Source organism: Schistocerca cancellata, chromosome 3 (assembly GCF_023864275.1).
Source record: "Schistocerca cancellata isolate TAMUIC-IGC-003103 chromosome 3, iqSchCanc2.1, whole genome shotgun sequence".
Classification (NCBI taxonomy): domain Eukaryota; kingdom Metazoa; phylum Arthropoda; class Insecta; order Orthoptera; family Acrididae; genus Schistocerca; species Schistocerca cancellata.
Window position 1 is genome coordinate 554,790,876 of NC_064628.1, and position 22,316 is coordinate 554,813,191.

At 40.6% G+C, this 22,316-nt stretch overlaps 1 protein-coding gene across 4 annotated transcripts in view; it reads right to left on the reverse strand.

The window, feature by feature from the left end:
- LOC126175394 (cytochrome P450 9e2-like) overlaps positions 1-22,316 on the reverse strand; it is a 139,177-nt gene that overhangs the window by 91,037 nt on the left and 25,824 nt on the right. Inside the window, exon 1 of one of the 4 annotated variants that reach the window (XM_049922181.1) lies at positions 16,141-16,240. The exons of the other annotated variants lie outside the window; for them this stretch is intronic. The gene's annotated coding sequence lies outside the window, so the exon portion shown is untranslated. Of the gene's footprint in view, positions 1-16,140; positions 16,241-22,316 lie in introns of those variants that run through there. 4 annotated transcript variants of the gene reach the window in all.

Below are 22,316 nucleotides of genomic sequence, written 5' to 3' on the forward strand. Positions count from 1 at the left end.
CGCAGGGCATGTCTGGGATGCACTAAGGAGATAGGTTGCATCACATCAGCATCCACCAACCAAGACTTGCGAGCAACTCTGTAGGAAGAAGGGGCATTATTGCCTCAACAAGAGATTGATGACATCAGTCAAGCATGCCTCACCATTATCACATCTGTATTGCTGCCACAGGTGATTACACCCTATACTGAGCACATTAACCAGTCATCGGAATGTGTGAGCAAACCCGTTAAGATGGAAAAAATGAGGAACATATTTGTCTACTGTTATGCATATTGGAGTTCTTTATGCTCTGTCTTCTTTACATTGTTTCTACTTTACTATCACTCGTTTAACAGTCTTTTTGTTGTGCCTGTCTCCAACTCAACATGGCGTCTTTATGGTGAGTAGCAATCTATCCTTTTCCTAATACTATTGTTTAAAAGGTAGTTAAAAGTAGTAAAGGAGTTTTGCTATTTGGGGAGCAAAATAACTGATGATGGTCGAAGTAGAGAGGATATAAAATGTAGACTGGCAATGGCAAGGAAAGCGTTTTTGAAGAAGAGAAGTTTGTTAACGTTGAGTATAGATTTAAGTGTCAGGAAGTGGTTTCTGAAAGTATTTGTATGTAGTATAGACATGTATGGAAATGAAACATGGACGATAAATAGTTTAGACAAGAAGAGAATAGAAGCTTTCAAAATGTGGTGCTACAGAAGAATGCTGAAGATTAGATGGGTAGATCACATAACTAATGAGGAGGTATTGAACAGAATTGGGGAGAAGAGGAGTTTGTGGCACAACTTGACTAGAAGAAGGGATCGGTTGGTAGAACATGTTCTGAGGCATCAAGGGATCACCAATTTAGTATTGGAGGGCAGCGTGGAGGGTAAAAATTGTAGAGGGAGACCAAGAAATGAATACACTAAACAGATTCAGAAGGATGTAGGTTGCAGTAGGTACTGGGAGATGAAGAAGCTTACACAGGATAGAGTAGCATGGAGAGCTGCATCAAACCAGTCTCAGGACTGAAGACCACGACAACAACAACAACATTGTTTAAAAAGTAATAACTTTGTATTTTAACTTTTCTGGTAACTATTATGTATGTCTTAGCTAGCTATATAATTGGTTTGATGTTGCCTGCCATGAATTTCTCTCCTGAGCAAACGTCTTCTTCTCAGAGCATCACTTGCACCCAACATCCTCAGCTACTTGTTGGGTGCATACCAATCAGTCGTATTCCACTTGGTGTACAGACAGGCAAAATACCCTCAAACTTCAAGAAGAATGTAATAATTCCAATACCAAAGACAGCAGAGGTTGTCAGGCGTTAGTATTACTGAACTACTGGTTTCTGGTTCCTAAGTTGGGGTGGCAAAATGCTGACACAAATTAGTTACAAAAAATTGGAAAAATTGGTAGAAGTCGACCTTAGACAAGATCAGTTCGGATTCCAGAGAAATGTGAAACATGTAAGGCAACACTAGCACATGACTTCTCTTAGAAGGTAGGTTAAAGAAATGCAAACCTACATTTATAGCCTTTGCAGACTTAGAGACAGCATTTGGCAGTGTTGGTTGGAACACATTCTTTGAAATTCTGAAGATAGCAGGGGTAAAATACAGAGAGCAAAGAGGTTATTAACAATGTGTACAGAAACCAGATGACTGTTATAAGAGTAGAAGAGCATGGAAGATATACAGTGGTCGAGAAGGGAGAAAGACAGGGTTGCAGCCTACTCCTGATGCTATTCAATCTATACATTGAGCAAGCAGTACAGCAAACCAAAGAAAAGTTTGGAGAAGGAATTAAAGTTGTATCAAAGGCATATTAAGGAATTCCAATAATTAATATGATGGCTAATATACAGTTAAGGGGTGAAAAATTGAAAAATGTTTGTAAAAAATATGGTAAGTCTAATCTGGAAATGTGTGTCTAGTCATCATCACATTATTTGCTTTTAATTTAAGCAGTGGACTCCAGGATTAACTGTGGAAACATGTAAATGAGTGTAAACCACCTGACGATGGGAACAAGTCTGAGACCAGTCATGTGATAAATAAAATCACATTCTATTGTGACTGATAATGGTTATTATTCTGGAATGGATAGTGTCTTGAAAGGAGGATATAATATTAACACCAACAAAGCCAAAACAAGTGTAATGTAATGTAGTCTAATTAAATCAGACAATGCTGAGAAAATTAGATTAGATAATGAGACTAAAAGAAGTAGATGAGTTTTTCTATTTGGGCAGTAAAATAACTAATAATGGCCATAGTGAGAGAATATAACATGTAGACTGACAGTGGCAATAAAACTGTTACTGAAGAAGAGAAACTGGTTAACACTGAATATAAATTTAAGTGTTAGGATATCTTTTATAAACTTATCTGTATGAAGTGTAGCCTTGTATGGAAGTGAAAGGATGTAGGTTGCAGTAGTTATTCCAGACCATAAATGCTACAAACTAACTTCAGTAATCATTTGGTTGTCACTTCCTCCAATGATTTTACAAATTCCAGAAGAACATTTTTTATTCCTTCCACCATATTTGACCTTAAGTCTTCCAAGCTCTATTAAACTCTAATACTGAATCCCCTTTGTCTTCCATACTGTGATGTTATTAAGTCCAACACTTTATACATTACTACATCACTGATACCACTCAGTATCCACACTTAGAGCAGAAAAATAGGAATACACTATGTGATCAAAAGTATCCAGACATCCCCAAAAACATAAGGTTTTCATATTAGGTGCATAGTAGTCATTAGACATCGTGAGAGAGCAGAATGGGGCACTCCGTGGAATTCATGGACTTCAAACGTGGTCAGGTGATTGGGTGTCACTTGCGTCACACATCTGTACAAGAGATTTCCACACTCCTAAACATCCATAGGTCCATTGCTTCAAATTTGGTAGTGAAGTGGAAACATGAAGGAACACGTACAGCACAAAAGCGCAAAGGCTGATCTCATCTGTTGACTGACAGACTGCCAACAGTTGAAGAGGATCGTAAATTGTAATAAGCAGACATCTATCCAGACCATCACACAGTAATTGCATCAGGATCCACCACAAGTACTATGACAGTTAGGCGAGAGGTGAGAAAACTTGGATTTCAGGGTCGAGCAGCTGCTCATAAGCCACACATTGTGCCAGTAGAGGCCAAACGACACCTCACTTGGTGTAAGGAGTGTAAATATTGGATGATTGAACAGTGGAAAAATGTTGTGTGGAGTGATGAATCATGGTACACAATGTGGCGATCCGATGGCAGGGTGTGGTGAACGTCATCTGCCAGTGAGTGTAGTGCCAACAGTAAAATTCGGAGATGGTGGTGTTATGGTGTGGTCATGTTTTTCATGAAGGGGGCTTGCAACCATTGTTGTTTTGCATGGCACTATCACAGCACAGGCCTACATTGATGTTTTAAGCACCTTCTTGCTTCCCACTGTTGAAGAGGAATTTGGGGATGATGGTTGCATCTTTCAACACGATCGAGCACCTATTCATAATGCATGGCCTGTGGCAGAGTGGTTACATGACAATAACATCCCTGTAATGGACCAGCATGCACAGAGTCCTGACCTGAATCCTACAGAACATGTTTGGGATGTTTTAGAATGCCGACTTCATACCAGGTGTCATCAACCAACATTGATACTTCACCTCAGTGCAGGACTCCATGAAGAATGGGCTGCCACTCCCCAAGAAACCTTCCAACACCTGACTGAACGTACGCCTGTGAGAGTGGATGCTGTCATCAAGGCTAAGGGTGGGCCAACACCACACTGAATTCCAGCATTACCGATGGAGGGCGCCATGAACTTTTAAGTCATTTTCAGCCAGGTGTCCACATACTTTTGATCACATAGTGTATATTTAAATTAATTTTTAAGTAATAATATTTTATCTTTTATATTTTTACATAAAAATTATAGAAAAGCTTAAGTGATTTGTTTACTAATGACATGAATATTATTACCCTCCACTTTGCTTATAATGACTAACTGTACAATAAATTGTACTGTAACAGTAAAAGAAAGCATTATTTGGACAATATCTATGTTCAAGGCTGGCACAAGAGCAGTTGTAGTTGGTAGGTGGTACTTGGTAGTATGCTGCTGGATGTGTATTTTTTATATAAGGAAGCTGGAATGTAATTGTTGTGAAAAGGAAAAGTAGTGTTATTTAGAAGATTTTCTTTACAGAAAATTTGGAACAGAGGATTTAAAAGAAAATTATGTTAAGACAATTTAATACTTGATGTTACTTGTATGATCCACTTCAATTTCTAAAGATACTTGCAGCTTCATTGTAATTCAAAACTAAGCCACCATTCACCTCTATGAAGAAGACAAAGAACCCATTATGAAACAATTAAATTAAGAATTAATGTAAACATGTCTTCTTTATTATTTGCATTGAGATGACAAAAATTTGAATACTGAAGATACATTCATTACATCATAATAAGAAGAGTACTACTAAAGCAACACACATTTCTTCCCCTATCATGTCGTCATAAATTTCCTCCGTTTCATAGAGGGCTTCAATGTACTGTTTCCACCTGTCTACACTCTCCTTTGCATTTAACATTGGAATTCCTCTTGCACTCTTTGTGTTAATGCCTTTGCTCTAATTTCACAGATGGTTGTTTTTACTTTTCTGTATTCTGAATCTGCCTTCCAATAACCATTGCTTTTTTGATTTCTTCACATTTCACCTTTGTCCCCTGCATTTCCCGTTTACTTCATTTATAAGTAATTTATATTGCTGTATTCCTGTCTTCCCCTGAACATTTTTGTACCAGCTTCTTTTGGTGAACAGCTGAAGTATTTCTTCTGTTATACAACATTTCTTCATAGTTACCTTCCTTGTACATATAGCTGTCTGTCCTGCCTTTCAACAACCCCTGTAGAGATGTCCATTCCTCTTTCAAAGGACTTCCAATTGTGATATTCATTATTGCAGTACCTACAGCCTTAGAGAACTTCAAGCGCATCTCTTCATTCATCAATACTTCAGTAACACCCTTCTTTCCATATTGTTTCTTCAGGACAATTCTCTTAAACTTCTATCAACTCTTTATCATTACTGAATTGTGATCAGCATCTGTATCTGCTACTGGATATGTCTTATAGACCTATACCTAATTTCAGAATCTTTGTCTGAGCGTGGTGTACTGACAACTGGAATATTTGGTGTCACTGGGCCTTTTCCAAGTGTGCCTGGTACTCCTGTGATTTTTGGACAAAGTATTCACTATTACTAGCTGAAACTTACTGAAGAATCCAAAAAGTGTTTCTACTCTCTCTTTACTACCACCAAGCCCATATTTCCTATACCTTTATCTTCTGTTCCTTCCCATCCTACAGCATTCTAAATATTGACAGTTTTTTTCTAGTTTCCCTACCATGTTCAGACATCTGACATTCCATGCCTTGAATCATTGGCTGAGTTAGTTATTCACCCTTTTTCTGATAATCACCTCCAACTTGGCAAGGCCTCCCATAGATCTGAATGAGGAACTAATCCAGATTCTTTTGCCAATAGAAAGATCATGGTGCAATTTTTCAACTACTTCCCAAATATCCGGTGGTTACATTTTAAGTGTCTTTAATGAAGGGGTTTCCATTACCTTCCGCATCCTTATGTAATTGTTCATTACTGATTCTCCTGCCATTTAGGGGTTGTTTCCACCCCAAGGTTAAAAAGTACCCTGAACTTCTATCGACAGCTTCACCCTCTTTGACAGATACCACTCCTTCATACTCTATCCATTTTTTTTTTTTTTTTTTTTTTTTTTGTGCTGTCAAGCAAAAATTTCTTTAACTGGCCACAGATCCTTTATTAATAATTGATTAAAAGTAAGTAGAAACTGTTGACATCACCATCTCTAAGGATATGTACTATTATCCGTAAAACAGCTGATGATTAATGATATGGCAGAATCAATGCAAGCCCGTCAGTTTAGGGTACCTATCAGATGACTTGAACAATATACTTTAGACTCTGGAGGTCACTACTGGTTACATGCTCTTGCCTATCACAGCAATGAGTGTGACTTGAAGAGTCACACAATCTACTGAGAGACAATAGTGTTGGAATAGTGCTTCCATACCTTTTATTTGAACAAAAACAGTAGTTACATGTTCTGTACATGTTGAGAGTTTAGCACACAACATAAACTTATGGCTGGAAATGGTTATGCTAAGATTAACACTGTGAGATACTCAAATCCATGAAAAACATCAAATTCCATCATATTACTATGAGGTATCCTGCTAGAGACACAGTCTCAGTTCACAGTGTAGGTCGTCAACAACAGAAAGAGGCTAGCTGGCACAGATATTGTAAGCGTGTGTTTCCAGCCCATTGTAGTATGCTGGCTGCCCGGTGCATGTATGTGTCACTGCCAATTGTGGGATCAAATAAAGTCACACTATGTGAGTCACTAGCTACAGCATATCTACACAAAGAGCCAAAAATGACCAATTTTTGATGACTCTAGTAGGGCTGGTGCCTCCGACAGGTCGTCCATCTCAGTGTCCTGGACGGGCAACTGGGTCCATCAGAGCCAGTAGAGCTTACAGGAGATACCAGGACCAGTTGTGTTGGAGCAAGGGCATGGGACTACTTCTTGATCTCTGCAGAATGGCAGTGGTGACTACTGTCATCTCATCACAGCAGCAGCAGAAATTGAGTCCATAGGTGTCCACATTGTGAAGGTAGTGACCCTGGCCACTTATGATGGTAACAGAGCAAGGACTGAGTGCAATATGAGGGTGGGATCACCACCCATAGGACTCTGTAGTAAGGAGGACGACCCTGTCCTCAATTGACAGTGAGTGTTTCAAAGAAAAGTACCATCTTAATGTTGAGTCCAATCTCAGGGGGAGGCAGTCAAGCCAGCCTGATTTCATCCATTCAGAGATTTGTCCTATCATGGAATGCCTCCGAGTTTCTGTAGCAGTGGTGGATGCCACAAATGGAAAATCATTTAAGGTGCAAAGTGTTCCCGAGTCAACGCAAAGCACACAACCTCCTGCTGGTCAAATATATTGAGGCCAGCCCGGAGCTGGGAAGTGTCTGCATACACATAATGTCTGTTGGTTTGTATTCAATGTGATACTAATGTGCAGATAAAAAGAGGACACACCACTAAGAGTGCTGTGGCATTTTGTCAGATAATGATAAGTGCCGAATAAAGCGGGCAAAGACTTGTGATCAGTCACTAAGTGGAATTTCACACCACAGAGATATGTGTGAAATTTGCACACTGCATAGACAACTGCAAAGGCCTCTTTCTCGATCTGGGCATCATTCTCTCAAGGGATTTATTTAATGTTCTGGAAATGAAAGCTATCAGACATTCTGACACTTATATTTGGCAGTGTGAAAGATAATACTGAAACCTTTCCGGGGAGCATCTGTAGCAAGAATCAAACGTTTTTCCTGGGGAAGTAGGGCACCAAACATAGTAACCTTTGCAGAGCCTATTAAGAGAATGGCACATGTTGTTGTGTGTTAATGGCCAAACAAACTCAGCCTCCTCCTTTCAGAGGGCAGTAAGGGGCTGTAAACCTTATGGGAAAGACTGTAGTTCTTTTAAGTTCAGGGGTGGAGGACACATTGTCAATGGCTTGTACATGGTATTTGGTCAGTAGTTCCTTGTTGTTATTTATAATGAAACCCAGGTACATTAGACTGGCTTTCCACAATGTGGAAAAAAAGTGAGTGTTGGCTTTCAAGCTGCTGATCTGTCACATCGGTTGTTCCAAGTACCATTGGAAAATGGCAGGTAAGGTAGAAATGCCAAAGGGAAGCTGCTGATATTGATAAAGACCAAACATGGTGTTAAAAATTTACACTTATTTTGGAGTCTGAATGAGAGGTTAACTGCAAATACATCTCAACAGTTCAATTTTAGAGCAGTGAAGTTTGCCACCTTCTTATTTTGAAAAAAGTCCTCAAAACATGTAATCAAATAGGTGCCACTCAACACTTGAGGATTGACTGCTTTATTGTCTCCAGAAAGCCTAAGGGATCCATTCAGTTTGTGTACCACTACTAAATGGGATGTCTATGAACTACACAAGATAAGTACGATCACTTTTTGTTGTGTTTGGAGGTCATTGAACTTGTTTTTGATCTCCTCATGCAATACACGTAAAACATAGTAGGAAATTTGGTTGGAGGTACATCTTTGCCTGTTGCACAGGTTAGCCCTGGAGAAACCAACTCTGGAGAACTTGTGCAGATGCCAACAATGGCTTGGAAGCAAGCTTGGAAGCAAACTGTGGTGCAAACAAAAGCTATTGTCATAAGACGGAAAATCCAAACTGATTAAATGTGTTGAGGCCAAAAATATTCTTGGTTGCAAAGGAACTGACAACAATAAAGATGACACCTCTGGTTGAAAACTCCCTTGAATCAGAAGTTAGTAGCCGTTGTACAACATAACCTTTCCCAAACAAGTTCGCAACAGCAGTGAACTCATTTCCATGCGTGTATTTATCAGCAAATCTGAAGCCCCTGTATCAACTTGAAACACTATCCATATGACAAAAATTTTCAATTCATTTAATGACTTCTGTGGTATTCATGGTGGTTTCAACTTAATTTATAGAATCCTGCTCCATTCTCTTGCAGTCTTTGCATGACTGGCGAAATTGCAGACACTACCTATGTGGTCATTTTTCTGACACCAGAAACACTGTTCACCACACCTGGGCATCAGTGGCGAGGGAGGTGTGGAAAACAATTAGGACAGGATGGCAACTGATGTTTGTGGTAAATTAACATATAAAAAGAGCTAGAATCAGAAGGGTGTGACTGACTGTATGTTATCAACAAGAGAGTAGCCAGTGAGTAAGTTCTAAGCATGTAGACTGAATATGACACTGGCTTGTTGTCACTGTGTAGGCAGCTTTATCCCATTCTGGAGACAATGGGACTATGTCATGTGACATGATGTGGCAGAGGGCATGTTTTCAGCCCAGTGCAGTGTGCTTGCTCTTGGCGGCATGTATGTGGCACCATCGGTTGTGAGAGGGAGTGAATAGTCTTGATTTGTGAGTCACTGGCTCCAACACATAGGACTCTTAATCTTATGCCTGAGCTGCTTCCAACAAAGTCACTGATCACAAGAACAATGAATGTTGATGTTCATAATTGTACAAACATCATCACTATTAGTCTGTGGTGCAGTAGAAAAATGTCTTATGGAGATGTAACTTGCAGTACATGCTGGGAATGGGTGGACAGAGCAGAAGCTGGGAGAATGATGTTTATCTGAGTGTGCTTTGGCAAAAGTGAAAATCTCTTGCAGTGTTTTTATGTTGTGGACAAGTTTTGCTAGTCTTGCACCAGGCTGTTAGTTTTGGTTGATGGAAAAATGAGCCCAAATACCTTAAATTAATGTTTGACAAGAGCATGCTTCCAATAATATGACAATAATCTGGAATTTGACCTTTTCTGTAAAAACATAACAGTGTTTATTGTAAGAATATGTTCTAAAATGAAAGTATGCCTCATTTTATTTACACAAACAATTCAGACTCAATCATGATTCATTTTCAAGTTGTGAACTGATGACAGCAGATTCAAATAAATAAATTTATTAGTTCAGAAAATGGGCATCATTGTGTCCTGGAACAGAAAATTTTTCTTGTTGATGCCTAGAGTTCCTCCTACATATCACTGCCTAATACACTCCAATAGCTGTTATTCTCCTAGTCAATGCAGCACTGTCAAAAGACTGTCAATGACTCCAGGGCAAAATCTACTATCATCATTAACCAAAACTTTGTGTCATCCATCCTTCTAGTTGCATATTTTTCTGCAACACTAGAGATGTAATGCGTAGAAGGAACACTTACCCAAAGCCACAGCCCAGGTTCCAGCAAACCTGATGGCCATTTAACTAGGTGTAAGATTGATCCTGATTTGTGGTGTGCTGACCTTGTGATCTACAATGGCTGATGGTCTAATGTAATCCACATGTGAATCTGTATTCCGCTATTTTACAGAACCAGTATGAATAGTATGTGCACTTGTCTTGGATCACCAGCACCAAAACAGATAAATGTTAAAAGACAATTCTATTCTCCACCTTGGCTGTTACACAATCACTGTCATTTATGTCATATGATCAGCTGATTTTGGCACTGTGCAATTTCCAAATGTTATTCCTACTGTCATAACACGACACTGTCAATCTGTGCAGCATAAATACAAAACTCACAATACATTGCACAGAACATTGCTTTACATGGGTTAACAATGATGTATCAGCCCCTGTAGTGCAATGTTCTGTGTGATATGAGTTTTATGTTTACAAACATATGCTGCTACAGCAGAAACATTGTTTTAAATTGGTGACAAGTCTGGAACATTGTTCTTTCTTGAGTCTAATACAACATCAGTCAAATATTTAAACAACAGCCGCATATTTGCATACAGCCACACAGGATGACAGTGTAAGGTTGTGATTACAGGAGTAGCACTTGAAAATGGCATGATGCAGAAATCAGCTCACTGTGTAAACGAAATGACAGTGATTGTATAATAGTCAATGCAAAAAAAAAAAAAAAAAAAAAAAAAAAAAAAAAAAAAAAAAAAAAAACCTGTCTTTAAATAAACTCATGGCTTTGATACCAAACATGAAAAAACCTGCTGATAAATGTGAAATTTATTGAGTAATTCTTTCATTCTATTATTCATTCTCTGGGACCTTCTGATCCAAAGCCACTTGCTCCGGAGCGAGTCGTAAATATATTGTCACATAGAAGAAGGTGTAATTAGATGAATGGTGAACAATAACTTCATTTAATGAAGGTTTATTCAGCACTTGCACATACATGAGCGCGGAGCGAACTGCCTCTGACCGGAACACATACAGTATACATACAGCTACAGAACATTCCAGTACAATGATTCTTGACATTTGTGTATACTTCTAGAATGTACTCGAACCGAATATAGAAATTAAAATGTTACACTCCAGGTGAGTTCTGAACTCACAACCTTCCATTCAACAGTTTGCATCATAACCACTACACCATGGTACTACTCAGCTTCTTCTACAACATTGCTTCCTCCTTCACAGAACAGCATCTCAGTGTTACGTCCTCCTAGTCCGGGAACGAGTCATCGGTCCTGCATACTCAGACTCACAATGACTGATGCTCACCCCGGCGGTGATATTCTTATAACTTCTTTTGCCGCTACCCTCTTCGTCACTTTTCTGCATGTTGCCTGTTGCTCGAGCTTTGAATGTACCCGGGGTGGCAGGATCCTTGTAGGGCTTCATTTGAAGGTGGTGGACCATATCTCTGATCTTTCGTCATCTTGCATCGGGGTTGAAATCTTCAGCTTCATAAGTAACATCAGACAACTGTCTTACAACCTTATAAGGTCCAAAGTAGCGCCTGAGGAGCTTCTCGGAGAGACCAACATTCCAAACAGGATTGAAGATCCAGATGAGGTCACCAGGCTGGTAGACAACAGGGTGGTGGCTCGCATCATAGCTTCGGCGATCATTTTCTTGAGCCTGCAGCACGTGGAGTCCAGCTAACTGCCGAGCTTCCTCAGCTCTAGTTAACACCTGACTGATGTAGTCATCGTCACATCATCAGGATGTAATGGAAACACAGTGTCCATCGTCGTAGCCGCCTCACACCTATGCACCAGGAAAAATGGCATAAATCCTGTGGTGTCTTGTTAGGCAGTGTTGCAGGTAAACATCACAAAAGGTATCACCTCATCCCAGTTGCTCCGCTCAACACTGACGAACACTAATAGCATGTCAATCAAGGTCTTATTATGGTGTTCAAAAACCCCATTAGTTTGTGGATGGTAGGCAGCTGTCATGTGATGAGTAATGTTGCACCTACGGTTTCTCTCTGTCACAAGATTCGATTGAAAAACTTTCCCTCGATGAATAATTAATGTCCTTGGGGCACCGTCTTCTATGATGAATTTTGCTACCTCAAATGCTTCAGCTGTTTTCACGGCTTTTGTAATGGCATAGTGCATCAGATAATAAGTGCAAACAATAATCCATCTATTGCCACTAGCAGACGTTGTAAATCATCCGAGGAGATCAATCCCAACACTCTGGAAAGGCGTTTCGGCTGGTGGAATTGTCATGAGTCGGCCAGGTGGTTTCTGAGGAACTGCCTTTCTCCTCTGGCACTCTCTACAGTGTGAAACTTAGTGACAGACATTCCTAAATAAACACAAAGTGTCCAAGTATTTTGATTTCTTTTGCTCCAAAGAGACACTTTCATGGATTAAGTTTCAGTCCGCCTTGTGGGAGACACTTAAGAATGGCCCTCAGTCTTTTTATATGTTCATCAGATGTCTCTGAGAACACTATGATGTCATCTAAATAACAAAGACACATCGTCCACTTCAGGTGTCATAGAAGATTATACATCATCCATTCAACAGTTACTGGTGCATTAAACTCATACAGGCCATCCGGGTTGATGAATGCAGTTTTCTCACAATCAGCCTCATCTACTTCGTGATCAGCCTCATCTACTTCAATTTGCCAGTATCACAAATACATGTCCATGGTTGAGAAAAACTTAGCCCCCTTCAGACAATCTAGTGTTATCGTCAATTTGTGGAAGAGGGTAAATGTCCCTTTTAGTTATCTTATTAAGCTTCCTGTAATCAACACAAAAGTGCCAACTGCCATCCTTCTTCCTGACGAGGACCACTGGTGATGACCATGAGCTCTGCGAAGGCTCAATGATGTCATTCTTCACCATTTTCTCTACCTCATCGCAAATTATTCGATGTTCCATTGCTGACACACGGTATGCTCTCTGGCTTATTGGTTGATGGTCTCCAGTGCTAATCTGGTTCTTCACTGTCGATTTGTGTAATTTGCTCTTCAACTGTGGATTGAAGCATTCAGAGAACTCTTGAGATGATAGTCAAGCTAGAAGATCTTGTCTCGTAGTGGTAGCGCTAATTTCACCCAAAGACTCGGAATGGGAGGTTTCTATGATGCTCAGCTGTTCTTCAATTAACGGCTCAGTGTTTGCTACGCATTGCATCTTGGAAGGATCTGCAGTTCTCGGCAACAGTTAACTATCCACAATTCACCGAATCCATTCTTAAATGAGGCGACAGAGGCTGGGGTGACCAAGTTATTCTTCAGTTGTATGCTTCTCCTACACTCCACTACAATATACATGGGTTGATTCATGGCATGATACATGACAGTTAGCTTTCTAGTGCTGACTGCAGAAATAATCACTTCATCCAGCACACAGTCTCCACACACTCAGATGCGCATCTTCCTGTCCACAATATCTCATCTCATCTAGCATAATCTTCGAGTAACCTCTATCTATAACTGCCTGAGAAGCTTCCAAAAAGTCCCATCTGAGAATGACATCATGACTAAACTCTTGTAAGATGATGAATTCTAAGGGCTGTGTATGGCCACTTATACCCAGACAAATGGTACAGCTTCCTGTAGGTTTTACATATTTCCCATTAGCCACCTTCAGCAGAGATGTTTTGTTGTCGACATATACGGTCTTCTGCAACTGGCAATGGTACTTCTCTGAAATGACTGAATATGATGCTCTAGAGCCTAAAAGAACTTGGGCGAGTTGGCCATCCATGAGGATATTGACATAGTTTCCTATCATTTTTGTAGTGATTGATGGCCTCACCTCCAATGAAGATCGCACCAGGTTGTGGCGGCTAGGGGATCAGCTGGAGCTCCTAAACAGCAATGGAGACCTTGATTGGCGTGTTAGGGAGCGTCCTCTCCAGCATCTAGCTTGTGGCGATGGTGACCTACATCGTCCTGCACACACATCTTCTAATCTTCATCGTCCCAGAGTTGGCATCGGCTAAGATTGGTCTGCTGTCTTCTGGCGCGGGCATCATCAAATATCCGCCACCTTTTCAACAATAGCACACCACACGTCCCTGTCATCAACAGTGGAAACATACTGGTTGGTTATCCTGGGTCCTCCAGACATCATTCTTCCCTGGTGCCTAAACAGCTTTCTCATGCGACATCATAGGAACATAACTCCACCTGGGTCTCGACTTTTTCACAGTTTTAAAGGGAAACGGAGGACAAGAGATTGGGTTCAATGCCTGTTCCACTTCCTCCCTTATGACCTCTTGAAGCTTCTCGATTTTTTGCCCGCCATGCAATACAAGTGCCTTCTGAACTTCCTCTCTCACTATTTGAAGAAGAACTCTTGTGAAATCAGTTGCGTTCTCCATCACAGACATCAATACGACATTTGGAAGCCATTGAAACTTCTTGCATGTAATTCTTTTTTGATGCATTGTCTCAATATACTGGCACCATTTTATGAAGTCATCTGCAGTCAAAACATCCTTCAGAAGTATGGCTTGATACATGTCCTCAGCAACACCCTTCATGAGATGTCCAACCTTATTTTCCTCCTTCATTCGAGGATCCACTATTTTACACAGCTCCAAGACGTCTTGAATGTAGGATGCTATAGTTCTTCCTGGACGCTGTGCCCTGCACTTTAATTTATCTTAAGCCTTGCACTCCTGTTGTTGTGTGTTGCCGAAATACTTGTGCAGTTCTGCATGTAATACTTCCCAGCTTGTGAACTTCTCTTCATTGTTCTCATGCCATTGCTTGGCAGTGCCCTCCAAGTAGAAAAATGTGTTAGCCAACAACACAGTGTCATCCCATTTGTTAAATTTGGCTATACACTCATATACCTTCAGCCACTTGTTTGGATCTTGGCCGTCATCATGAGAGAACCCGGAAGGATGTCTCATGTGGTGGCACACAGTTGCTGTCATTGTAACATCGTCTTCTTCTGTCTGCGGTAGATTGCAATCTGTTGAATATGGCTCAGACTCAGATTTCTTGCCACGTAAATAACGGTTCTGTCGTGCCCTGATGGGAGCCACTGTGTTGTCAATGATGTGCACTATCACAAGTTCCAATACCCAGCACCTCCACCAGAATAATGTCGTGTAGAAGAAGGTGTAATTAGATGAATGATGAACACTAACTTCACTTAACGAAGGTTTATTCAGCACTTGCACGTACAAGAGCATGGAGCGAACTGCCTCCGGCCAGAACACATACAGTATATATACAGCTACAGAACATTCCAGTACAATGATTCTTGACATTTGTGGATACTCCTAGAATGTACTTGAACTGAATATAGAATTAAAATGGTACAGTACAGGTGAGTTTTAAACTCATGACCCTCCATTCAACATAACCACTACACCACGATACTACTCAGCTTCTTCTGCGACAATATCTCAGAATACTAATAAAAAGTTAAAAACATGAAATATGAGATTTGTAAATTCTTATTCTTCTTCTTCTTCTTCTTCTTATTCTTATTCTGCAGCGATCATCCTAAGGATTGACTGACAGCAGTTAAAAGTGGCAGCAGATTTCGACTCTCCATGTCTCTCCAATTTCCTCTACATTTGTAACAATAAAAAAATTTAAAAGTAAACGTAAGTGAAAGCTCATAAACTACAGTGAGGATGTCCTCTACAAAACAGGAGGAGATGCCACAAGGAGTATTTTTGTTTCATTTGAAATTAGCCAGTCACATTTCCAATTTTTTCTGGAAGTCTATTCAAAATGTAAAAAATGGCTCTGAGCACTATGGGACTTAAATTCTGAGGTCATCAGTTCCCTAGAACGTAGAACTACTTAAGCCTAATTAACCTAAGGACATCACACACACCCATGCCCGAGGCAGGATTCAAACCTGCGACTGTAGCGGTCACGCGGTTCCAGACTGTAGCGCCTAGAACCTCTCGGCCACCCAGGCCGCCTTCAAAATGTAACCTTCGGACCTGTGTATATATTCCGTACTATTATCAAAGATCTGATATCCAAGTGTAAATTGACTGTCTACTGTTCAATGAGTGAAAACTGCAGTTCATTTTGGATGAGTAATGAAGGGATATCCAGCCTGCCTCACAATCGCACATTAAGTCATCTCCTAGAAGATGTTCAGTTTTGGAGTTTCACTGCTGCGGTAATGAACACATTCTCCAATGACGATATTGAACAACTAGTTAAACGGCCATGAAAATATGAATAGAACAGTTCAACTGAGTATACATAGGGCCAGAAAACCTCACCAGTCCTAGGATATTTTCCAGTCACTTTTTCCTTTTCTTCCACCTCTAGCAATGATTTTTGTATGTGGAGCTGCCTTGTTGCACTATGATGGCTCTGTCAGTCACCTGAAAAGTCAAAGGAAGGCAAGGGCACGTGATCTCCAATTGGACTACACCAGGAAATAACTGGTGTTGAAACTAATGTTCACACTGATGACAGCTTTAGTGTAATCTTATTACCAGATCTCTCTGTGAGGCTTTTACACGGGGCTAGGAAATGCCCTTTAGTATAACTTAAAAATCCCTCAGTTATTTGCTAATGGAGCAGAAACAATCATGGGTGTAAGGGGGCACCAGATCACAATTCAAAAACACCAATACAATACTTGTCAGATGTAAAATTATTTTCTGTTGAAGCTGAATCATATCTTACAGAGTAACATAAAAATTTAGTTTTTGAACATCTTTATTGAGGTTGCTTCTTAAACTGAACTTTATCATTCACGCATTAAAATCATTAATGGAGGCTGTAATGTGGCAGACGAGGACACACTGTAATGAAGAGATTGATGCCTTACCTGGGAACCACACAGTTCACATTTTATTTTACCATAAAGTACAAAAGTTTGTTTTTCTCTCCATTTACACATGAAGTTTAATTATGAATTGACTGAATGTATTATTATTATTATTCAGATAGTGTTTAGCCAAAAATATAATGATTAAAATCAAATGTGTCAAATATACATTTGTATTTTCTGCTTCAAAATAATTTGTAACAAAAATTTTTACACTAGAAATAACAGAATTATGATATGAAATGACACAAATGGTAGTAAATCAGTATTTGCATCTGTAATTAGAAATAACTTTTAAAATACTGTTGTAATTATAATTTTTTCAGTTTTTCTGATGTAAACATCAAATACTTCACGATTTTGAGTAAATAATCGTGTGTTTACTGCTTATATTGTTTACTGATTTGTAACACAATTACTTTCATATAAAAATTTGCTTCTGTGTTTCATTAAATTTTTAAATGTAACAATGTTTGTAATAACTTGCCATCATTATTTGTTATAAGTAACAGCATGCCTAGTTATAAGTAACAGCTCAAGTGTGCTAGTATGGCTGGAGATAGTACAGCAATACAAGTTCATTTGTTAGAATTGATGTATTTTATGAAAAGTTATAATATAGAGTGTAAAGTGCATTTTTTTCCTTCAATAGACTCCATATCCAACATCCTTCATGCATGATGAACAAATTTTATTTTGAACTGCAGCGAATAGAGTTTTTCAAAACACACAACTACAAAGAAAGATCCAGCTGAGATGTGCTACTAATGATGTCAGTATTTCTAAAACACTTCTTTAACTATTTTGAAGCATAATACAAAATCAAAATTTTTTGTCTACTTATCAAACCATTCTGCAGCAGATTGTTACAATGTATGAGGGAATTCGGATGAAAAACCTTAAAAGTGTAATTAAAAATCAACATTTTGCACCACTGTTCTGTAAGTTGGCAGTATTGTTACCAATTACGTAAGGAATGCCCTACAGGAGGCAACATACTATACACAGTCTAGTGAAACATGGCCACAAACCAGTTCAAAATGGCTGCCCTGTTTGTGACATGCACCAGGGTGGAATAGCATTCTGTCATATATTTCATGAGCAGTGAAGGTAGAAATCTATTAAAATGCATTGGCGAATGAAGGCCCAGTATGGTGATGCATGTCTATCATTGCAGCAAGTGTACGAGTGGAGTAGAAAGTTTGAAAATGGCATGACTTCTGTGACAGATGCTCAGCCCCCAGATCAGGCATACTGCCTTGTGACACCAGAGTCTACTGCAGCAGCTGAAGCCATTGTGATATAAAATCATCATGCAACAGTTGATAGAATAGCCAGAAATATGAACATTAATCATGGCTTAGCACATTACATCATTCCTCAAATGCTTAGTTTTGCAAAGTGTCTGCAATATGGGTGCAACAGCAGCTCACTCCAGAACTGAAAGAGGAACACATTACTTCTGTGAAGAACTTTTGCAGCAGAAGGTGATGGCTTCTTCACGAGAATCGTTACAGGAGACAAAACTGTGGTACACTACCACCAACCCAAAACAAGAAAGCAATCAAGTAGCAGCACCATTCCTCATTATCGAAACCTCTGAAGTTCTGGATGCAGCCATCTGCAGGGAAGGTTTTACTGGCTCTCTTTTGGATGAGCAAGGTGAAGTCTTGGACCACTACATGAGTATAGGAGACACCATCACCAGAGCACTGCATTCCAGTACGTTTAAAAATCAGCTTCAGCCTGGAATTAGGTCTCAGCGACATGGACTCCTCATTGCAGATGTAATTTTGAAAAATGACAATGTTTGGCTTCATGTCGTTCATGCAACACTAGCAAACCATCAATGACCCACATGTTGATACTCTGCTACATCTGCCATACCCACCAGACCTCGCACCACATGTTTGGGCAGCTCAAAGAGGCAATGGGAGGAAAGAAATTGCAGTCCAATGAAAAAGTGCTGCATCAGGTAATGCACAAGTGGCTGCACACATGAATAAATTCCCCCTTCTCCCCTGCCCCCCCCCCCCCTCCCCCCACAGGAATCCATGCACTTCCAATACGCTGGGGGAAGTTTATTAAATGACATGGAGATTGTGTCAAAAAATGATACACCTGTGTTCCACTTTTGTTCAATTAAAAAACCATATTTAAGGTTTTCATTTAACCCCCCCCTACCCTCCCCCTGCCACATATACGGGCTATGAGGGGTAGGCTGGCCCAGAAATCTCTGATGAGCTAAGAAACCACTTTTCACATCAGATTTCCTTATCAACTGCAGCCATTTTGCTTCTGAAAGGGGCAACATTCTTTTCCAACTTAAAAATCCACTGCATGCCATGTTGTATAAGAACTGTAAAAAGACCTTTGAGTGACTTGAAGGTACCCTTCATTGAATCTAGTCCTTCAATCTTGCATCCAAACTGCTGCTAATGACATAGATGTTTAAAAATAAATTTGTCAGAAATGCAGTTGATGTACTTCCACAAGATAACCAAGACTCAACCTGTACTATTTTTATTATTATCTGTTTCAACATAATTCTAATACTTTGTTAATCTGATATTGTTTTACAGTCCCTCTTTTTATTAATTAAACCTAGCAAGTTATTAATTAGTAAACTTACAAAACCTGTTTGATTCTTTCCCTATAATTGTTTTTAATATTGAGACTTATCTACATCTACATCTACATGGATACTCTGCAAATCACATTCAAGTTCCTGGCAGACGGTTCATCGAACCACCTTCACAGTTCTCTATTATTCCAATCTCGTATAGCACGCGGAAAGAATGAACACCTATATATTTCTGTATGAGCTCCGATTTCCCTTATTTTATCATAGTGACTGTTCCTCCCTATGTAGGTCGCTGTCAACAAAATATTTTCGCATTTGGAGGAGAAAGTTGATGACCAGAATTTTGTGAGAAAAATCCATCACAGCGAAAAACGCCTTTCTTATGATTTTGAATATGCTGAAAGAGTTGAGTATGTCAGTTGGTGAATGCTTTTAGTTAAAATACATAAACAAGAAGGCTATTTCTATGCATGTTCTAATATTAACTAGTTTATATGAGGGCATGCTGAAAAGTAATGTCAATTTTTTTTATGTTTTTAAATAAAACAGACATTACTAGCCTTCTGCATCCTTATTCTTAGTGTCTATATATTTATTTCTCAACATAGTCATCTTCATAGTCATGCTGGCGATGAACACATTTTTCCCAATGAGAGACCATTTCATCAATACTGTCACTATAGAAAGTTTTGTTGGTGAAGCCACAACCTCACCTCTGCTTGCACCACTTCTTCACTATTACAGTGAAATCCTTGAAGGTGTTCTTTAGGTTTTGGAAACAGACGAAAAGCATATGTGGACAAGTCAGGACTGTGTGCAGGATGATCAATGACAGTGAACCTTAAGCTTTGGGTTGTTGCAGATGTAACAGCACTCACGTGTGGTTGGCATTGTCATGCTGAAGGAGAGGATGCTCCATATGTGGATGAACACTGAATTAGAAATTAGATCACAGCATGTTGCCTCACACGCACCAACATACACTCCTGGAAATTGAAATAAGAACACCGTGAATTCATTGTCTCAGGAAGGGGAAACTTTATTGACACATTCCTGGGGGTCAGATACATCACATGATCACACTGACACAACCACAGGCACATAGACACAGGCAACGGAGCATGCACAATGTCGGCACTAGTACAGTGTATATCCACCTTTCGCAGCAACGCAGGCTGCTATTCTCCCATGGAGACGATCGTAGAGATGCTGGATGTAGTCCTGTGGAACAGCTTGCCATGCCATTTCCACCTGGCGCCTCCGTTGGACCAGCGTTCGTGCTGGACGTGCAGACCGCGTGAGACGACGCTTCATCCAGTCCAAAACATGCTCAATGGGGGACAGATCCGGAGATCTTGCTGGCCAGGGTAGTTGACTTACACCTTCTAGAGCACGTTGGGTGGCACGGGATACATGCGGACGTGCATTGTCCTGTTGGAACAGCAAGTTCCCTTGCCGGTCTAGGAATGGTAGAACGATGGGTTCGATGACGGTTTGGATGTACCGTGCACTATTCAGTGTCCCCTCGACGATCACCAGTGGTGTACGGCCAGTGTAGGAGATCGCTCCCCACACCATGATGCCGGGTGTTGGCCCTGTGTGCCTCGGTCGTATGCAGTCCTGATTGTGGCGCTCACCTGCACGGCGCCAAACACGCATACGACCATCATTGGCACCAAGGCAGAAGCGACTCTCATCGCTGAAGACGACACATCTCCATTCGTCCCTCCATTCACGCCTGTCGCGACACCACTGGAGGCGGGCTGCACGATGTTGGGGCGTGAGCGGAAGACGGCCTAACGGTGTGCGGGACCGTAGCCCAGCTTCATGGAGACGGTTGCGAATGGTCCTCGCCGATACCCCAGGAGCAACAGTGTCCCTAATTTGCTGGGAAGTGGCGGTGCGGTCCCCTACGGCACTGCGTAGGATCCTACGGTCTTGGCGTGCATCCGTGCGTCGCTGCGGTCTGGTCCCAGGTCGACGGGCACGTGCACCTTCCGCCGACCACTGGCGACAACATCGATGTACTGTGGAGACCTCACGCCCCACGTGTTGAGCAATTCGGCGGTACGTCCACCCGGCCTCCCGCATGCCCACTATACGCCCTCGCTCAAAGTCCGTCAACTCCACATACGGTTCACGTCCACGCTGTCGCGGCATGCTACCAGTGTTAAAGACTGCGATGGAGCTCCGTATGCCACGGCAAACTGGCTGACACTGACGGCGGCGGTGCACAAATGCTGCGCAGCTAGCGCCATTCGACGGCCAACACCGCGGTTCCTGGTGTGTCCGCTGTGCCGTGCGTGTGATCATTGCTTGTACAGCCCTCTCGCAGTGTCCGGAGCAAGTATGGTGGGTCTGACACACCGGTGTCAATGTGTTCTTTTTTCCATTTCCAGGAGTGTAGTTACATTACACACCACCATGTTATATGCTACAATGCGGAGAACTTTAATGACAGAGGGCTGTAAATATGTAGACATGAAGAATAAAGATGTTGAATGTTAAAAACATTCATTTTATTTTAAAAGCTTCAACAGTCTTCAGATAAAAAAATCAGAATCATTAAGTTTCAGCACACCCTTGTACATTATAGGATCTGGTCAACAAACATTTATAAATAACGGCAACTCTAGAAGGTTTGACACCTATCTTAACTATCGTCTTTTAAAACCCATACTCCGCATATTGGCAAAGTACTCTTCCTAATGTTTTATGCACTGCAGTATCTGTTCCAACCACTTGGTGAAGGCTTTGAGATAGACTTCTCCTTTTGGGTATATAAAATATACAGAGATTTCATGAAACTCAAATTGAGTATTACAGATGGTAGCTTTTACTTTCACCAATAGGAAGAATTCACACCAAGTTGGACCAGGCTTACAGGAAAGATGGTTCTGGGATGTGACTCCTCAAACAGAGACTCTCTCATGCAAGGTCTTATAAACCAATCCAAGATTGGATTCAATTTGTTGACAGGTGAAGTTTTCTTCAGCTATGTTGGCCTCGACTTAGTCCAACCTAAACACAATATT